Source organism: Vombatus ursinus, unplaced genomic scaffold (assembly GCF_900497805.2).
Source record: "Vombatus ursinus unplaced genomic scaffold, bare-nosed wombat genome assembly UNPS02014864.1, whole genome shotgun sequence".
Taxonomy (NCBI): Eukaryota; Metazoa; Chordata; class Mammalia; order Diprotodontia; family Vombatidae; genus Vombatus; species Vombatus ursinus.
In genome coordinates, this window is record NW_020954642.1 from 9,465,191 (window position 1) to 9,483,593 (window position 18,403).

An 18,403-nucleotide genomic window follows, 5' to 3' on the forward strand; every position below is an offset into this window, starting at 1 on the left:
TGGTATGTGAATAATACAATTTGTTCAGCCATTCCTCAATTGTTGGTCATCCCTTTAATTTCTAATTCTTTGCCCCCAGAACAGAGCTGCTATAAATATTTTTGTACATATACATCCTTTCCCTTTTTTTTATCTCTTTTGGGATACAGACCTACTAGTGGTATTGCTAGTTCAATAAGCCTCTGAACATAGTCCCAAATTGCTATACATAATAGCTGAATCAGTTCATAACACCACCAACAATGCATCAATGTCTCATTTTCCCACATCCCCTCCAACATTTGTCTTTTACCTTTTCTCTCCTGTTAGCCAATCTAAGAAGTAAGAGGTAGCACATCAGAATTGTTTTAATTTGCATTCCTCCAATCAATAGTGATTTAGAGTAATTTTTTTATATGGCTATAGATAGCTTTGATTACTTCATCTGAAAACTGATCCTATCTTTTGATCATTTATCAATTGGGGAATGGCTCTTTTTTTAAATAAATTTGCCTCCGTTCTCTATATGTTTAAGAAGTTAGGCCTTTATCAAAAAAACTTGCTTCATTTTTTTTCACAGTTACTATTACTAACTGTATTTCCTTCCATCCTATTCCCTCAGCCATATTTATTATATTTTCTCTCTCTCCTTTCACCCTGTCCCTCCTCAAAGGTGTTTTGCTTCTGACAACCCCCTTCCCAAATCTGTCCTCCCTTCTATCACCCCCCTTCTCTTATCCCCTTCCCTTCCTACTTTCCTGTAGAGTAAGATTGATTTCTATACTCTACTTAGTGTCTATGTTATTCCCTCTTTGATCCAATTCTGATGAGAGTAAGGTTCATTCACTTCCCCTCACATTCCCCCTCTTCCCCTCCACTGTAAAAGCTTTTTCTTACCTCTTTTATGTGACATAATTTACCCCATTCTACCTTTCTTTTTCTCTTTCTCCCAGTACATTCCTCTTACCCCTTAATTTTATTTTTTAGATACCATCCCTTCATATTCAGCTTACCCCTGCACCCTCTGTCTATATATACTTCTTTTAACTACCCTAATAATGCAAAAGGTCTTATGATTTACAAATGTCATCTTCCCATGTAGGAATATAAACAGTTGAACCCTATTAAGTCCCTTATGATTTCCCTTTCCTGTTTACCTTTTTATGCTTCTATTGAATCTTGTATTTGAAATTCAAATTTTCTATTCATCTCTGGTCTTTTCATCAAGAAGGCTTGAAAATCCTCTATCTCATTGAATATCAATTTTTCCCCTGAAGGATTGTACTCAGTTTTGTTGGGTAGGTGATTCTTGGTTTTAATCCTAGCTCCTTTGCCCTACAGAATATCATATTCCAAGCCCTTCAATCTTTTATTGAAGGTAGAAGCTGCTAAATCTTGTGTTATTCTGACTGTGGCTCCATGATACTTGAATTGTTTCTTTTGGACTGCTTGCAATATGTTCTTCTTGACTTGGGAACTTTGGAATTTGGCTATAATATTCCTGGCAGTTTGCATTTTGGGATCTCTTTCAGGAGGTGATCAGTGGATTCTTTTAATATCTATTTTACCCTCTGGTTCTAGAATATCAGGGCAGTTTTCTTTGATAATTTCTTAAAAGATGATGTCTAGGCTTTTCTTTTTTCATTCTTTTGGTTTGTTTTATTGTTTCTTGATTTCTCATAAAGTCATTAGCTTCCCCATTTGCTCAATTCTAATTTTTAAGGAAAGATTTTCTTCAGTAAGCTTTTGGACCTCCTTTTCCATTTGGCCAATTCTGCCTTTCAAGGCATTCTTCTCCTCATTTTGGACCTCTTTTACCATTTGGCCTAGTCTGTTTTTTAAGGTGTTATCTTCTTCAGTATTTTTGGTACCTCCTTTACCAGGCTGTTGAGTAATTTTTCACGATTTTCTTGCATCACTCTCATTTCTCTTCCCAATTTTTCCTCTACTTCTCTTACTTGATTTTCAAATTCTTTTTGAGTTCTTAAATGGCCTGAAACCAATTCATTTTTTTCCCTTGGAGGTTTTGGATATAGGACATGTGACTTTGGTTTCTTCGGAGTGTCTGTTTTGATCTTCCTTGTCACCACAGTGGCTTTCTATAGTCTGAGCACTTTTCCATTATTTTCTCATTTCCACAGTCTATTACTTGACTTTTAACTCTAGTGTGGAGGCCCCACTGTCCAAACTTCAGGGGTTTTATGCAGCTGTTTTCAGAGAAGTATCAGAGGTACTTCCAGGGACCTGTAAGTTTTCAGCTCTTCCATAGTGCTATGATCTAAAGGGATGTGTTTACTACTCTCCTGGCCTGTGCTCTGGTCTATGAGTAACCACACACACTTTTTTCTGCCCTGGAACTATGAGGAGTATTCCCTCTCCACTGTGGCTATAAGCTTTGCTGTTCTAGTGCTCCTTCTCACCCTGGAATTCCTACCCAGGAATGTGACTGTATCTGAGCATGGGCAAAGTAATAGAGTCCTGCCTCAGTGCTAGACCCCTGTGATCTCTTTATGACCAGTTGTTTGACCATCTTACATCTGCGGGCTGAAAGCAACAGAAGCAGCCACAGCTGCAGCTGCTGCTGATGCAGTCACTTCCAAGACCTGCTCCTGGTTTGCTGGGTCCTGGGTTGTGCTGGCACATCCTGCGGTTGACTACGCTCCACTCTCACCCAGGTGCCACACTTTTCCTGCTGACCTTCTAAGTTGTCTTTGGCATTTATGGACTGAGAGGTTTGTAAACTGCCACTGATGCCAGTGATTCAGTCACCCCAAGGCCTGCTCTTGGTTTGCTGGGGCCTGGTCTGTGCTGGACTGTACTCCTCTCTCACCTGGTGTAACAGACCTTTCCTGCTGACCTTTCAAGTTATCTTGGGCTGGAAATTTGTTTCACTCCATGTTTTGTGAGTTCTACTGCTCTAGAATTTGTTTAGAGTCATTTTTAAAGGTATTTGAAAGAGTTTGGGGGAGAGCTCAGGAAAGTCTCTGCCTTTACTCCACCATTTTGGCTCCACCTCTGAGCTTTTAAGCTAATATGGGAGACAACATGCAAGTAAATATATATACAAAGCAAATTATATATGGGGGGGTGATAATTAAAACAGAGGAAGCACTAGATTTAAAAGGGGTTGTGGAATCCCTATAGAATAAGGGATTTTAGTTGATACTTAAAGTAAATCAGTTGTCTGAGGAGAGGAGGGAGAATATTTCTGGCATGGATCATGTAGTCCAGAATACGTAGCCTGAGGGTCCACAGACAGTTCATTACAAACTAGAGTACAACCTGAACTAGATTAAAATGTAACTGGGAAATAATTTAACAAAATAAATAAAAAGACAATAAAAGACAATATTACAATATAAAACTAAGTTAATATGTGGCCCACCAGAGATCCTTATGAACAGATTAGTTGCCCCTATTTTTATTTGGGTCTGACACCAATGATCTAATTCATCTTTATTTTCTGGATAATGAAACAAAACCCAGAAAGACTGTTACTCAAATTTACATGAGTAGTATATATCAAAGTCATGATTTAAGTCCAAGTTCAGCAACTTCAACTGCATCATTTTCCCTACTAAATTGTGATCACTGCATACTTAGACTTGAAGTAAAGATGATAAGATTATAAGACTTAGGCTGGAAGGGGTCTAAGTAGCTATTAGTTTGAAAATGTGGAAACTGAGGGCCAGACACATAAACAATTTGGTCCAAGCCACGCAAGTACCCAATGTCAGAGAAAGACATGTGAAATGAATACTCCATATGCCAAAAGGAACTTGGTAATCAATTTAGCATAGGAGAAAGGCTAGAATTTAGAGTCACAAACCAGGTTTCTGATCTTAGCTTGGCTATGTGAGCTTAATCTTAAAAATCTCTCCGAGTTTCAATTTCTTCTCCTGTAAAAGTGATTTTGATAATCTTTCCTGATCAACTTCCAAGAGCCAAGATGGTGGAATAAGCAGTAAATAGCTGTAACTCTCCCATACTCACCTCCAAACAATCATGAAATAGTGCCCCAAAACAAATCATGAAACAGCAGAACCAGCAAAAAGACAGGCAACCAGGAGCCCCACAATGTCTTAGCAAAACCAGGGAAACAGGAAGACTCCAGCTCCAAGAACTACCACATGCTTCAGTGTAGCTCTGGGCAAGTAGGCATCATTCAGTGGTCAGACCTCCCTGTGCTGCAGCACAGTCCCAGGCAAACAGGTAGATGCCAACTCTATGGGTGCCTAAGACAACAGGCAGCCACCAGCCAGCACCAGCCCTGCCACACTTCAGTTTAGCCCAGAGCAAACAGGCAGCCTCCAGAGGCCAGACTGCCAGGTACTTTAGTGTAGCCACAGGAAAATGCAAAAATATCCCACTGGGCCTCAGCACGTGCAAGATACTACTTCTAGGACTCTGTCTCAGCACCAGGTGAGCTGCCAGGCCCCTCCAGCCTCCAGAAGAACCAGCCAACCCCTACCCCACCTGCTCAGTGCAGCACCAGCCACAAGGATCCCCCTAGGGCCTGAGGGCAACATCAGTGCAGCCCAAGGTAAACAACCAGGACCTGCAGTCACTAGCACAAAAAGCTTGACAGAGTGCCTTTCCTACCAAGGGAGTGGAGCTCAAATTTGAAAGAAAGGAAAAAGACCTCAAAAGAAAAAAAAGATAAGTAAAAAAACAATAAAAAATAATCTGATCATAGAAAATGATTATGGTGGTAGAGAAGAGCATTACACAAACTCAGAAGAGGACACAAACGTCAAAAAAATCTAAGGGCAAAACCCCAAAGAAAAACAGGAAGTGGTCTCAATCTGGAAAATAATTCATAGAAGAGCTCAAAAAGAAGCTTAAAAATCATATAAGAGAGGTAGAAGAAAAATGGGGAAAAATGAGAGTGATGCAAGAGAATTATGAAAAAAAAAGTCAACCACTTGGAAAACTGCTTAAAAAGTAGAATTGGCTAAATGGAAAAGGAGATACAAAAATCCAATGAAGAAAACAGCTTAACTCCTTACAGAGTATAATGGGCCAAATGAAAAAGAAAGTACAGAAGTTAATTGAGAAAAACAACACTTTAAAAGTTAGAATTGGGCAAATGGAAACTAATCACTCTGTGAGACATCATGAATCAACCAAACAAATTCAAAAGAATGAAAAAATGGGAGAAAATGTAAAATACTTCATGGGAAAAACAACTGACCTGGAAAATAGATCCAAAAGAGACAATATCAGAATCATTGGACTACCTGAAAGTCATAATCAAAAGGAGGACCTGGACAACATCTTTCAAGAAAGTATAAAGGAAAATTGTCCTGATGTCCTGGAATCAGAGGGCAAAATAGACATTGAAAGACTTCACCAATTACCTCAGAAAGAGAATCCAAAATAAAAACCCCAAGCAACATTATAGCCAAATTTCAGAACTATAAGGTCAAGTAAAAAAATACTACAAGTGGCCAGAAAGAAACAATTCAAATAATGGGGATTTGCAATCAGGATCACACAGGACTCAGCAGCTGCGACATTAAAGGATCAGAAGTCATGGGATGTGATATTCTGGAAGGCAAAGGAGCTAGGACTACCACCAAGAATCACCTACTTGGCAAAATTAAACATGACACATCAAGGGGAAAGTGATCTTTCAGTGCAGTAGAAGTATTTCAAGCCTTCATAAGGAGAAAACCATAACTAAACCAAACCTCTTACCTCCAATATCAAGACCCAAGAGAAGCTTAAACAGGTAAAAATGGAAAAAAAAGCACAAGGGATTCAGTAGAGCTAAATTGTTTACATCCCTACATGGGAAGATGATAATCAAAATTCTTTTTTTTTTTTGGCTAGGCATAACAGGTGCTTATTTGTTATCATTTCATTATTTATTATTTTATCATTTATCCTTTTTCTGCCTCAATTTCTCCACCTATTGAATGAGGCCAATAATAGCAACTATCTCTCATAGTTGTTGTAAGGACTGAATGAGATAATATTTGTAAAGTGCTTTGGAAATGTTAAAGAACTATATAAGTGCTAGATGATGATGATGATGATGATGATGATGATTTGAAGAAAAGGCAAGCTGTAGAAGGTCCTATGGAGCTTAAAAGGGGTCTAGCAATCAATTGTGATCAACTCCTATAGAACCAATGAAGGTTAGTGTGAATAGGCTCATTTATGTGGAAATGGTCATCAGGTGAAAGCTGGCTTATTTCTTTGACCACAGCAACCAATGAAGACTCTTTATGTAAGCATAAAGTTGGAGGAGGGGTAAAGGTTCTCCGATAGTTTATGATTAACACACAATGAACCCCTGATTTCTGGGAATATTATATATTGCAAAGCATTCTTAATCGTATACTCTCTCGTATTGTTCTCTGGTATGTATAACTCTTTTCCGTGTGTCCCACAGCCCCACCCCCATCCACCAAATAAGCTCTTCAATTATAAGGATTCTCTCTTATACTTTCTCAATAACACAGGTATGAGTATAAAATAGGGATTCTATTTACTTAGTGGTTATCATCATCCCTCACAGTAAGAATAACTCACATTAATACAGCTCTTTGCGATTTGTAAAATTCTTTTCTCACCACCACCTTGTGAGGCTGTAGATATTATAATCTCTATTTAACAAATTGGTAAACTGAGACTCAGAGAGGGTGAGCCTATTCCCCAAAGTCACCCAACCAGGAAGTTTCAGAACTACGCCTTGAATATATGTTTTCTTACTCTTAGTCCAGTGTTTTCCCTACTAATCAGCACTGACTTTAAAATAATAATGGTAATTATTATTCAAATGAATGAACAAAAAGAAGTTTGTGTTAGGTGCTTACTATGAGCCAAGCACTATGGTAAATGCTGTGGATAGAAATAGAAAGACTTTCAAGTTTACACTCTAGGTAGGATAAAGCAACACATAAAAGAAAGTTCAGCTATAAGACTTGGAAAGACTTGAAAGTCCTAAGGGGGCAACAGGGGGCCTGATGGCAAGGATCTGTGTGATAATCCTGAGAGTCTGGAAAGAGTACAGGAAGGCAGATTGCTAGTGTCTAACACAGTGCTTGACATATAATAAATATGATATTCATGTATTCACTAAGTCATTCACTCATTCTTTTATTCAGTTTATAAAGCCCAAAGGACCATAGAACACTTGTCCCTAGATAGCACAAAGTGCTTTCCTCACCACAGGCTTGGGGGTAAATTGGACAGGTGTTATTATCCTCATTTTTATAAATGGGGAAACTGAGGTTCAGATAAATGAAATTGCTTTTCTTGCCACAGAATTTGACAGTGTTAGATCTGTATTCGAATTCAGGATCTTTGTCAATCTTTGTGTTCTTTCTTTTACAGAAGATTTAAACTTACCATCCCACAGAAAATGAACTTTACCAAAACAATGACTGCTCTCTGTATCTTCAGTATATCTCTCAAAGAAACAAAATATGTGTTTCATGAGCACTTACTGTCAGATTTATTCATTATTCACATCTTACAGCTACAGGATCAAATGAGATAATATCTGCAAAGCTCTTAGTACATTACCTGGCATTTAATAGGCTCTTAATAAATGCTACCACCCCTCCCCAGTATCACAAACAATAGATAATTTCTCATGCATATTGAGTTCATGGTTGTCAAATGTTCTACATATTTGTGTTTCACAACAACCAATTTTATCAATTTAAATGAGGAAACTAAGAAAGGGAAGTGATATAACCAAGGTCACATAGTCAAGAAGTAGCAGAGATGGAACAGAAACCAAATTTTGTGACTATTTCTTCTATAACACCTTGTAATAAGAACATATCTCACATATATACACATACACAATAAGAATACATGTTACACATGTTATATACATGTACATAGTGTGTATACATAAATGTGACCTGGCATGTTCATGTCATAATTGGTCAGAGATTTGTATTATAGAGGCTGTCATTCATGTGTGTATGCATTGTATTGCTCATTCCAAAAAAACTGAATCAAACAGGGATTAAGTGATTAGTTGAGCATCACACAGCTAGTAAGTTTCTGAGGTCACATTTGACCTCAGGTCTCCCTGAATCCAGGTCCAGTGTTCTATCTACCCATCCTATGATTCTTCTCACCATCTCTATCTGCTTATGCTCACAGTCCCTGGAATTTTCCAAATAACACCTTATCACAGATTACTCTCTCCAATGTTGACTGCATGTTTTCCTTCCTACCCCTATCTGCACCACCCACCACATACATAGAGTAAGCCGGGAGGAGAAGTGAGGACTCCTTATTCAAACCTTCCAATTTCAGTCTCACCCTCTACTACAATCACTCAGAGACTTCTCATCCATTGAGGTCCAATACATCAAAAAATATTTATGACCTGTGCTAGGTTTTAGGGATGCAGGTACCAAGTATGCAACAATCCCTACTCACAAGGAGTTTAGATTGTAAGAATCAATCAACAAATACCTTTTATACAATAAATATAAAGATAACAATTACAAAGAAATACAAGGTAGTCAAATACCTTTTATATGACTTTCCATTCATATTCCCACTTCTCACATATAGTATAAAGACTAAGAAATTTGGACTTTCACCTGTCTCCAATCTGTAGAGTTGTAAGAGGTTGCTGAGAAAAGGGATTTACATGATCAAAGCAATTAGTACAGCGGTGACAGAAGGGATAAAATAAACTTGACAGACTGAATTCAGGGTCAACAGCTGGAAGACTATTTCCCTAACACAGATTTTAGATGATAAACACCTAGAATGTTGTGGCAACAGTGGAAATAGAGAGGAAGGGATGGATGTGGGGGGGCGGGGATTAAAGAAAGAATGAATGGAACTCACAGAATGCTTAAATAGAGAGATGAAGGTGGACTGTTCAGTAGATTATTGTATCAAACTCCTTGAGGATAGTCAATGTGATTTAAAAAAAAAAAGTTATTTGTATCCTTAGAATTCGGCACCTACATGGCAGAATCAATAAATCTTTTATTTGAAAGGGAATTCAGAAGTCATCTAGTCCAACACCCCACCTGAAACATAAATCCCCATAATAACAAACCTGACCAGTAGATATTAAGCCTCTGACCAAACACAGTTCAAGAATTTGAACTCAGTATTCCCATGCGGCAGTCATTTTCTACTTTGGGCTAAATTTAATTTTTATAAATTTCTTGATGTTGTTACCATTTTCTCTTTTATTGAAACAAAATCTGCTCTTTTTATAACAAAATTCAGTTCCTTGGTTCTACTTTTACTCTTTGAGGCCAAGTTTGATAAACCTAGCCCCTCTTCTATGTGACATCTTTTAAAGTATTAGAACACAACTGTTGTATCACACCTAAGCCTTCTCCTCTTCAGGCCAAAAACTTCATTTTATTTTAGGCCCCAAATTTGTTTTTTTATAATGACGAGAATTACTAAGTACAAATGAATTTCAATGGTGTGGACTGTTAGCATGCTGTGTTGCTGTATGTCAATAAAATAATCCCTCTCCTCTACCCTTCTTCTCCCTGCCCCCCCCATTGCTGCTCACCCAGGAAAATAAATCATGCACTGCATGACAATACAATTAGGTATGAACTTTAGTTCATGCAAAATTGACTTCCACAGAGGCTGCATCAGAACCAGCAGCCTCAGTATCCAAAGTCATTTTTTTAACTTACTGTCCATATCTTAAGCTATATTCCTTTTATAACATCAAGTGAATACTGTGGTCAGGCATACTGGTGGCAAAAACCAAACCCATATCACTGTCTTTAAGTCCATGATGTTTAAGTAGAAGTTGTCAAATAGCAGAGCAAAGATGTCTCCAAAGCTAACCAATGCCAAGTTTGCTGACTTGGAGACTTCTTAACCCTGAGAATAACATAGCTGGGAAAGTCCCATTGATAAAAGTCCTAGAGCTGACTACATTAAATGTATTTGCAATCAAAATGGAGTCTTGGTTGCAAACAGATACTTCGATCCTCAGCTACAGACATTTTTAAGCATTTGCAACTGATTTCTCCTCCAAATGGTCAAATCTTGATATCATACTTCTTAGCACTGAAGAAAATGTCACCTCCAGGGCTGTTCAAGAGAGACTTGACCTTGAACTTATGTAGAACCACCTTGGTTACCTACTCAATATGTCCAATGAGTATATTCAGGCACATCAGTTGGTAAGGCACATACTTTCACAGTGAAGTCTAAAGAATCATTCACCAAGAGATCAAGCTCATCACTGTAGTTCACACGGAACACTGCACCTGGGTCTCCTCAGAAATGCTACATTCCAAGTTTTGAACTCCATTCCCAACAGGCTATTGTGTTATTAAAGTATCCTGTTATAAGTTTCTGTTCATCAAACTTCTTAACCAAAAATAATATCACAAGTCCATGAGACATTTGCAACTAGGTTTATTAGAAGAGAAATGAACATTCATGTGAAATCCTAAGCAAACACAAAGAGTTCACAATCCAAACAGAAGCTTATATATTTATGAAATTGTGACAAAGAGAAGAGGAGAAACAGAAATCTCCACCTAAGTAGGAGTGGCAGGGGAGGAAAAATCATGAATAATTAAGATAGAAAAAGCAGTATTCTTTTCCCTTGAGAACTGCTAGACTATGAAGATTTGATGGTCTGCTTATCTGCAAGGGTCCCAGCTGCACAAGTAGTTTCCCAGTCTAGTTCAGACTTACTGGCACCTGTCTTGACTCCCAAGGACACACAAGGAAGACAACTTGGGACACAAACAACAAATTATGTCAGCTCAGGGGACCATTCATCCTTGATAAGTTCAAGGCCTCCTACATACTACAAGTCCAGTGTTTCTAAAAACATGGCAACTCAAAGAGACAAGTTCAAGAGACCCATTAAGATTCCTTTGCAAACTTCATACCAGCAAAAGTCGGGGTCTGGATGCCATATGTACAATGTTCTGGGCTCACATGCCAGAGTTTTGCAGACAAATCATCTGACCCAGTACAGAGAAGTCCATCCTTGTTGTAAAGTGCATATACTCTGGCATTGTGCCCAAGTAAGATGAGGTCTCAAAGGCCTCCTTCAAGTGCTTCATTCTCAAAATGCCTTCAAATAAACTTTCTTCCAATGCAAAACATCTGGAGCAGAATCATATATCTGCTAGCCCAAGTTGGGACAGGTGGTCTGCCATGCTCTGTACAGGCACTGATAGCCTTATTCCACTGATTAGAGATGAGTAAACAGGTCAATAAGGTCTGACAAACATACTATTTTAACAAAAGCTGAGTTCCCATGGAAGACTCACTTGAGGGGCATCCTTAGCTTATTGGAGAAGTGTCTAAGCTGGATTGCTCCACTGAGACAAATCATTTTTTTCTGAGGATACACTCCAGGGGTCTAGGGACAGACACACATGGCCTGGGTGCCTGAGGCTAGTGGAACCTCACATTGGTCAGAACCTTTTGGCAGCCATGGCACCGACTTGCAGATCACACTTGGGGACAATCCAATTTTCTTTGAATAATCTGTACATTTCTTGTTTTAAATATCTCTGCTATCCTTGTTTTTCTTTGGATACATTCCAGCTTGTCATCCTTAATAAAATATGGTGCTCAGAAATAGAAGATAGATTCCCAGTGAAACCAAGTCAAGGCTGAATACAGGGTAAATATTGCCTAGATACTGCATATTCATGAGACCTAAAATCAGATTAACTTTTTTGACTGGCATCATGCTAGCAGTCCACCAAGAGTCCCAGATATTTTTTTCACATAAACAGGTGACTAGTCATATCTTTTTAACCTTCTATTTTTACAGTTAGCCTTGTTCAATTCAAACATAGGAATTTACACTTATCCTAATTATATCCTTATTTTTAGCTTCAACCCAGAAAAGTCCCTTTGGAATCTTCTTCTGTCATCGAAGATATTAGCTGCTTTTTTCATCTGCAAACATGCCACCCACAAATCATGCTTTCATTCAAGTCATTTATAGGGTTAAAAACATAAGTTGAATGGAACAAAGCTAAAGAGAGAGCCTTGCTGATACTCTACTAAATACCTCTCTCCAAGTTGTCATCAATTTATTAATAAATAATTAAATAAATTAATAAAAACTGAATTGTCCAAGAATATTTTTTAAAAAGGTAGATAGTTATTTGGAGCATCAGTTGTAAACTACTGTGGTCTGACTTTGTGTAGTAACAAAGCACCTGATAAAGCAAATGATATATATGAAGACTTGTCAGTCAAGACCTTCTGTTTCTGCTACATTTCAGTACATCAGGGATCTATGATTCCTTCCTATTTGTGGGAATTATTTGCACCGATGTAGATATACTTTGTATATAAACATATTTGGAAGGGAATGACATTTATAAATTCACCTACTAGGTACCAGGCATTGTGCTGAGCACTTTTACAAATATGATCTCATTTGATCTTCACAACATAATAGGACCCTACAAGGGTGGTATGTGCTATTACAATCCTCATTTTACAGTTGAAGAAATTGAGGGCAAACAGTTAAGTGACTTGCCAAGAGTCACACAATTAGCAAGTTTCTGACTTAAGATTTGAACTCAGGTCCAATGTTCTATCCAGTGCACAACCAGCAGCCTCTATGCTGATACGAGCATTCTATTGGCTGTCTCCTTGCTTTTGCACAGTCAGACTAGAATGTACTGTCTCCTCAGATTTATTTAACTCCCTAATTTTCCTAAAGGTTCAGATAAAGAACAGCTTCTTACCTTAAGCCTTTCCTGATTATTCCCTTCAGCCTGCCTCCATCCCTGTTAGTAGAGCCCTATAACCTAAAAATTAATTTGTACTTACTTTGTATATATTTTCTATGACCTTATCTGTATATGTTCTGTTTCTCCTAATAGAATATGAACTACTCAAGATCAGCGACTATTTTTCATTTTGCCTTTGTATTCCCAGAATCTCACATACTGTCTGGCCCATTGTCATTGTTTAATAAATGCTTGTTGAATTTATTCAAATTGAGCTCTGCAATAAGTCTTTTCTGAAACTCAGAGAATGCCTATAGTCACCCAAATCAAGGGTATAAGAAGTGAGAAGTGAACCCAAATCTTCCTGATTTCAAGTTCAGAACTCTCCCTTATGTCATGCTGTTTCTGAGGCTTTTTGAAGAATTATAAATAATAACGCCCAAGAATTCTTCCATGGAGTAGATGGCACATAATAAAAGGAAAGCTTGGGGTGTTCTCTCAAAGTTTGTTACTTATTTGAAGGGATTTACATAGGAATACAATTTGCAGAAGTATAAAATTAACTGAAGTATATGATAATAATATACATATTTTCAGTTCACAAATCTGTTTTTCTTCAGCCCACAGGCAGGATATTGCCTTTCTCACAGCTTGAGAATTAAAGGAAAAACTTCAAAATCTTGCCTAGTTGTAAGGTGGGACATTCATTTGCCCACTGAGATGCTCTGGACAGAGGATTAGCCTCAGGCAGCACTAGATGCATGCCATGAGGAGCCCACAATGGGGTGACTTGACTCAGACTGATTCTCTGTTAGTTCAGTGGAGAACAAAATGAGACACTTCAGTCATTCAATAGTTAACAAAACAAGGCTGAGAGAGATGTCGCATAGGAAGGATATTCAACAAGGATGCTATAGGGGCTGCTAGGTGGTGCAGTGGATAGAGCACCAGCCCTGGATTTAGGAGGACCTGAGTTCAAATCTGGCCTCAGACACCTAACACTTAGTAGCTGTGTGACCCTGGGCAAGTTACATAACCCCATTGCCTAGCCAAAAAAAAAAAAAACAACAACAACAACAACAACAAAAAACAAAAAACAAGGATGCTATAAGACTTAGTTTCAGTAGATATGGCTCCCTGTCTTCTCATTAAAAGGCTTCTGAAGATCAGGGCAAAGTTTGTAGTGTCCAGCTCCTTCTGGCTGGATCTTTTTTTTTTTTTTTTTAAATCATGTTAGTTGTTCCAGAAACCACAGAAACCATGGCCAGAGGAATCATAGCTTGAGCCTCAGCTCCCTGGCCCTATCAAATGTGTGATCAGCTTTGCCTTTCAGAAAACAAGCAAACAAAGAAATAACAACAACAAACATAACTCATCTCAATTGGACAGTCATTGGTAGTGGAAAACTTGAAAAATAGAGAGGTCCAATCACAAAGTCACTCTAGGATCAATTCATGAGATGAGGAATGACCTCTACGAGCTTTTATTCTTCTACCAATAGAAACACAGAAAATAATTACCTGGGATGTGGTTGGGGGATGGAGGGAAGAGGAGGGACTATTATGAAAATGTTCTTCAACAGAAAGTCTTGGCTTTATCATAATACTGACCTGAATATTGTCCAGGAAAAGCCACAAAGCCTTTTCTTCCTTTCCAACAAAATGGACAGTTTCTAAAACTAGACCCTGGCAAAATTGTCCTTTCTTTGTTTTCCTGCATTCTTCTCATATATATACTCTCATCCCCTTCACATCCAGAAATTTATCTGTTCCATTCACAAGGAATCTTGCTCTCATTTGGTTGTCAATGTATCCCTGCTTGATCTATTAACTGGCAATGAAAGCATTAACTAACAAGACTCTAAGTAGCAACTTGGGGGTGAAGATAGAGGCTAGACCAGTGCTTTCATTGATATAAGGAAATGCTGGTTGAGGAAACTTCCTCAAACAAGAGCAGGAAAACATCTTTTCTGCGACTTATACTTTCTGACCCTTTTCTTTCTTTTTTGGCTAGCCAATGGGGTTAAGTGACTTGCCCAGGATCACACAGTTAGTAACTGTTATGTGTCTGAGGCTGGATTTGAACTCAGGTCCTTCTGATTCCAGGACCAGTGCTCTATCCACTGTGCCACCTAGCTGCCCCAATTTCTGACTTTTTCCTAGTGTTCTGAGAAGTTGAGTGACTTGCCCAGGGTCGCACATCAAGTATGTGGGACTTGAACCCAGGTCTTCTTGGCTTCAAGATTGTCTTTTCACTGTATTATGCTGAAAATTATTAGTTTTTATTGTTAGTTGTATTATTCATCTTTTTCTCATCTTTTTTGATAAAGATTAGATTGAAAGTTTTTGGAAATGTCCATTTCCTGCCGTTAGTTTTTATAGACAGCTAGTTGTCCCAGCACAGGAAGACCTGAATTCAAATCCTGCTTCAGATACTTGTTCGGGGAAAATCACTTAACCTTTTTGTGACTCAGTTTCTTTATCTGTAAGATGAGGTAATAATAACTCCTACCTCTCAGGGTTGTGCATGAGGGTCAAATGTGAGAATATGTAAAATGCTTTGCAAACCTTAACATGCTATATAAAAGTTAGCTATAGTTATCACTATTATTATTACATTTAATATCCTATGGACCCATTGCACAAGTGGCTCAAATAACAATGTTTCAAAATGGAATATTAGATCACTGAAAACAACTTTCAGATAACTATTAACAGGCTGGACGATGGTGATGGTATGTACCTCTTTCTGTTCCTACGTGATTTTGATTTCTACTTTGCTGTATCTGTATTTTTTAAAGCTTTCTATTCCACTTAACCTAGAGATTATGAGTATTTTGGTAAGGAAAAATCTATTACAATATTGTTTTTAAATTTTTATGGACAAGTTTTATATTAAGTCAATTGTGAGCAAGAAATACTTCTGTCTGTGGCAATGCTCTGGTTTCAGGTCAATTAATTTGTTGAATTCTCACAGATATTTTAAGATCTTTATTAGCAGTTCAGGTTTTTGCTATCTGTGGATTTGTCAGAGATAGTGAGTTTTTGTTGTGTATTTTTTGTCATCAGGTCATGTCTTCTTTGGTATTTGGTAAATGCTAATATTTTGCATCCTGCAATAAAAAATTGACTGGTTTCTATTGTTTCCTTGCATACTCTTCATTAGTCAATAATTCTGGTGGTGTGATGAGTAAAATGCAATACCAGGGAAACTGAGGCCCATTTTTCTAAACAAGATCAGTTTATTAATAGTTGCACATATAGTTGTTAATAAAATGGGTCAGACTTGCCTCAGCCATGTCAGTTACTGATGAAAAAGAAGAGTACTCTTTTATTGAGATCCAGGAAAGGAGGAATTCTGGGTGGTTGGAGAATGTCACAATTGGCTACATCTGGGCAAGCTGTGTTGGCCTTCAGGTGTAGACAATCAAAAGCCTCTGAAATTCCTTAATTTTTAATTACTTTATATGATTCCTCTGACTCTTTTAATATTGGCTGGGAGACCAGAACCACCCAATTTGATCCCCACCAAAGGTGATCAAACTTCCCCTAATTTCACAAGGAGAGACAGTGGCAAAAAATTTGCTATTTAGGGGTAGGGGCTCCAGTCTAAGCTATTTTTTTTTTACAGACAACAAACAGAGTTCTCAGGATAAACTGCTTAGCAAGCAAATGTCCCAGGGGCTAGTTTCAGGAGTTATCATATCATACCCTTTTAATCACTCCTTTAAGCCATTCAAAGTGGGAAAGATCAGCATTTTGAGTGGAGTGTGTTCAGGCAGATGCTAATCATTCAAAAAAATCAATGCAGCATAAAATCAATTACACAGTAAAATCAATACAGTAGGAATCAGAGGAAATATTAATTTCTATCTTTACACAGTGGTGATGACCCGACCCTGAGTTGTCAAAATGCCTCTTTTTCTACAAACAAATCTGCATGACTCACACATTTGTCCAACATGCTTTGGCGTACTGTTGGATGAATTCATATGGATGTTGCCCTTTTGATTCTACTCTTGGAACATAGGCATTTCATAGGCCACCTGTGGAAGGAAACCCTTTTCAATTACATTTTACAAATCCAATGGCATGTACCTACTAACACTTTTGCTATTACTCTGTGAAATAATTTCTGTAACATTTAGAAAAGTATTTCTATAACTTTTTGGTCTATTTTATTATATTCTTTAATAACAGGTATCAAATCCTAGATGTTTAGAAGAGATATCTTGTGGGTGTGAAATGGTAGCGTGGGATCACTGTCTTCAACTATTTAAAGAGCTGTCATGTGGAAGAGCAATTAGTTATATTCTTTTAGGCCTACAGGTCTGCTACAGCCAGCTCTAATCAGCTCAAAAAGCCAACTGAAAAAATTTTAGTGTGAGCAATTTATGTCTTGGAAATCAATGAACACACCAAAACTGGGGCATGATTTATTGTTTTGTTGATTATCTAGATTTAGGAAAGTGATGGAGGACTCTCCCCAGGTGTCCTCATGCAAGTGACATCATCTTTAAATCCCGCATGGCAATCCCTGAAGCACCTTTGAGATGCCCAGGGAAGACAGGGCTACCTGGATATCCAATTATTTCCTCAAGATCATCCAGCTTTTGGATTGTAATCCAAAATGCTTCATTGTGGGAGCAGACAATGTGGGCTCCAAGCAGATGCAGCAGATCCAGATATCCCTCTGTGGGAAGGCTGTAGTACACCATGATGCACAAAGCCATTTGTGGATATCTGGAGAACAACCCTGCCCTGGAGAAACTGCTGCCTCATATTTGGGGAAATGTGGGCTTTGTGCTCACCAAGGAAGATCTAACTGAGATTAGGGATATGCTTCTGGCCAATAAAATGACAGCTGTAGCCAGTGCTAGGGCCATTGCCCCGTGTGATGTTGCTGTGCCACCTCAGAATACTGGTCTGAGTCCCAAGATGGCTTCCTTCTTCCAGGCTCTGGGTATCACTACCAAGATTTCCAGGGGCACCATTGAAATCATGAGTGATGTAAGACTGATTAAGGCTAGAGACAAAGTGGGCACCAGGGAGGCCACCCTGTTGAACATGCTGAACATCTCTCCTTTCTTCTTTGGGCTGATCATTCAGCAGGTGTTTAACAATGGCAGCATCTACAACCCTGAAATACTGGACATCACGGAGGAGACTTTGTACCTACGGTTCTTAGAGGGTATCCGTAACGTTGTCAACTTCTGTCTGCAGACTGGCTACCCAACTGTTGTATCAGTACCCTGCTTGATCATCAATGGGTACAAGTGGGTCTTGTCTGTAGCTGTGGAGACTGAGTACACCTTCCCACTTGCTGAAAAGGTGAATGCCTTTCTGGCTGACCCTTAGGCATTTGCAGTGGCAGCCCCTGAGGCCAGCACTCCAGTTAGTGCTGTGCATGCTCCAGCTGCTCCAGCCAAGGTGGAAGTCAAGGAAGAATGGGGGGAATCTGATGAAGATATGGGATTTGGTCTATTTGATTAGCCCAAAGGAAACAACTATTTCAGCTAGTTTATTTGTGAAACAAAGAAATAAAAGTGCTCACTAAAAAAAAGTGATGGAGGAAATGTTACTAATGCAGATTTAAATTTAAAGTGTGTCCTGTGTATTTGTTTATTTTTTAAATCTTTTTAGAGAGCTAGTTGTTAAACATTTACCAGCATTCCCCTCATCGGGCCCAGTGGGACTATTGGATAAGAGATGTAGAGAGCATAATTTCAGTTTGAG

General features: G+C 38.4%; 2 pseudogenes; one reads left to right on the forward strand and one right to left on the reverse strand.

Annotated features, from left to right (window-relative positions):
• Positions 1-4,140: 4,140 nt before the first annotated feature.
• On the reverse strand, positions 4,141-11,468 carry LOC114027922 (annotated as a pseudogene).
• Positions 11,469-17,220: 5,752 nt separating this feature from the next.
• On the forward strand, positions 17,221-18,160 carry LOC114027867 (annotated as a pseudogene).
• Positions 18,161-18,403: the final 243 nt, after the last annotated feature.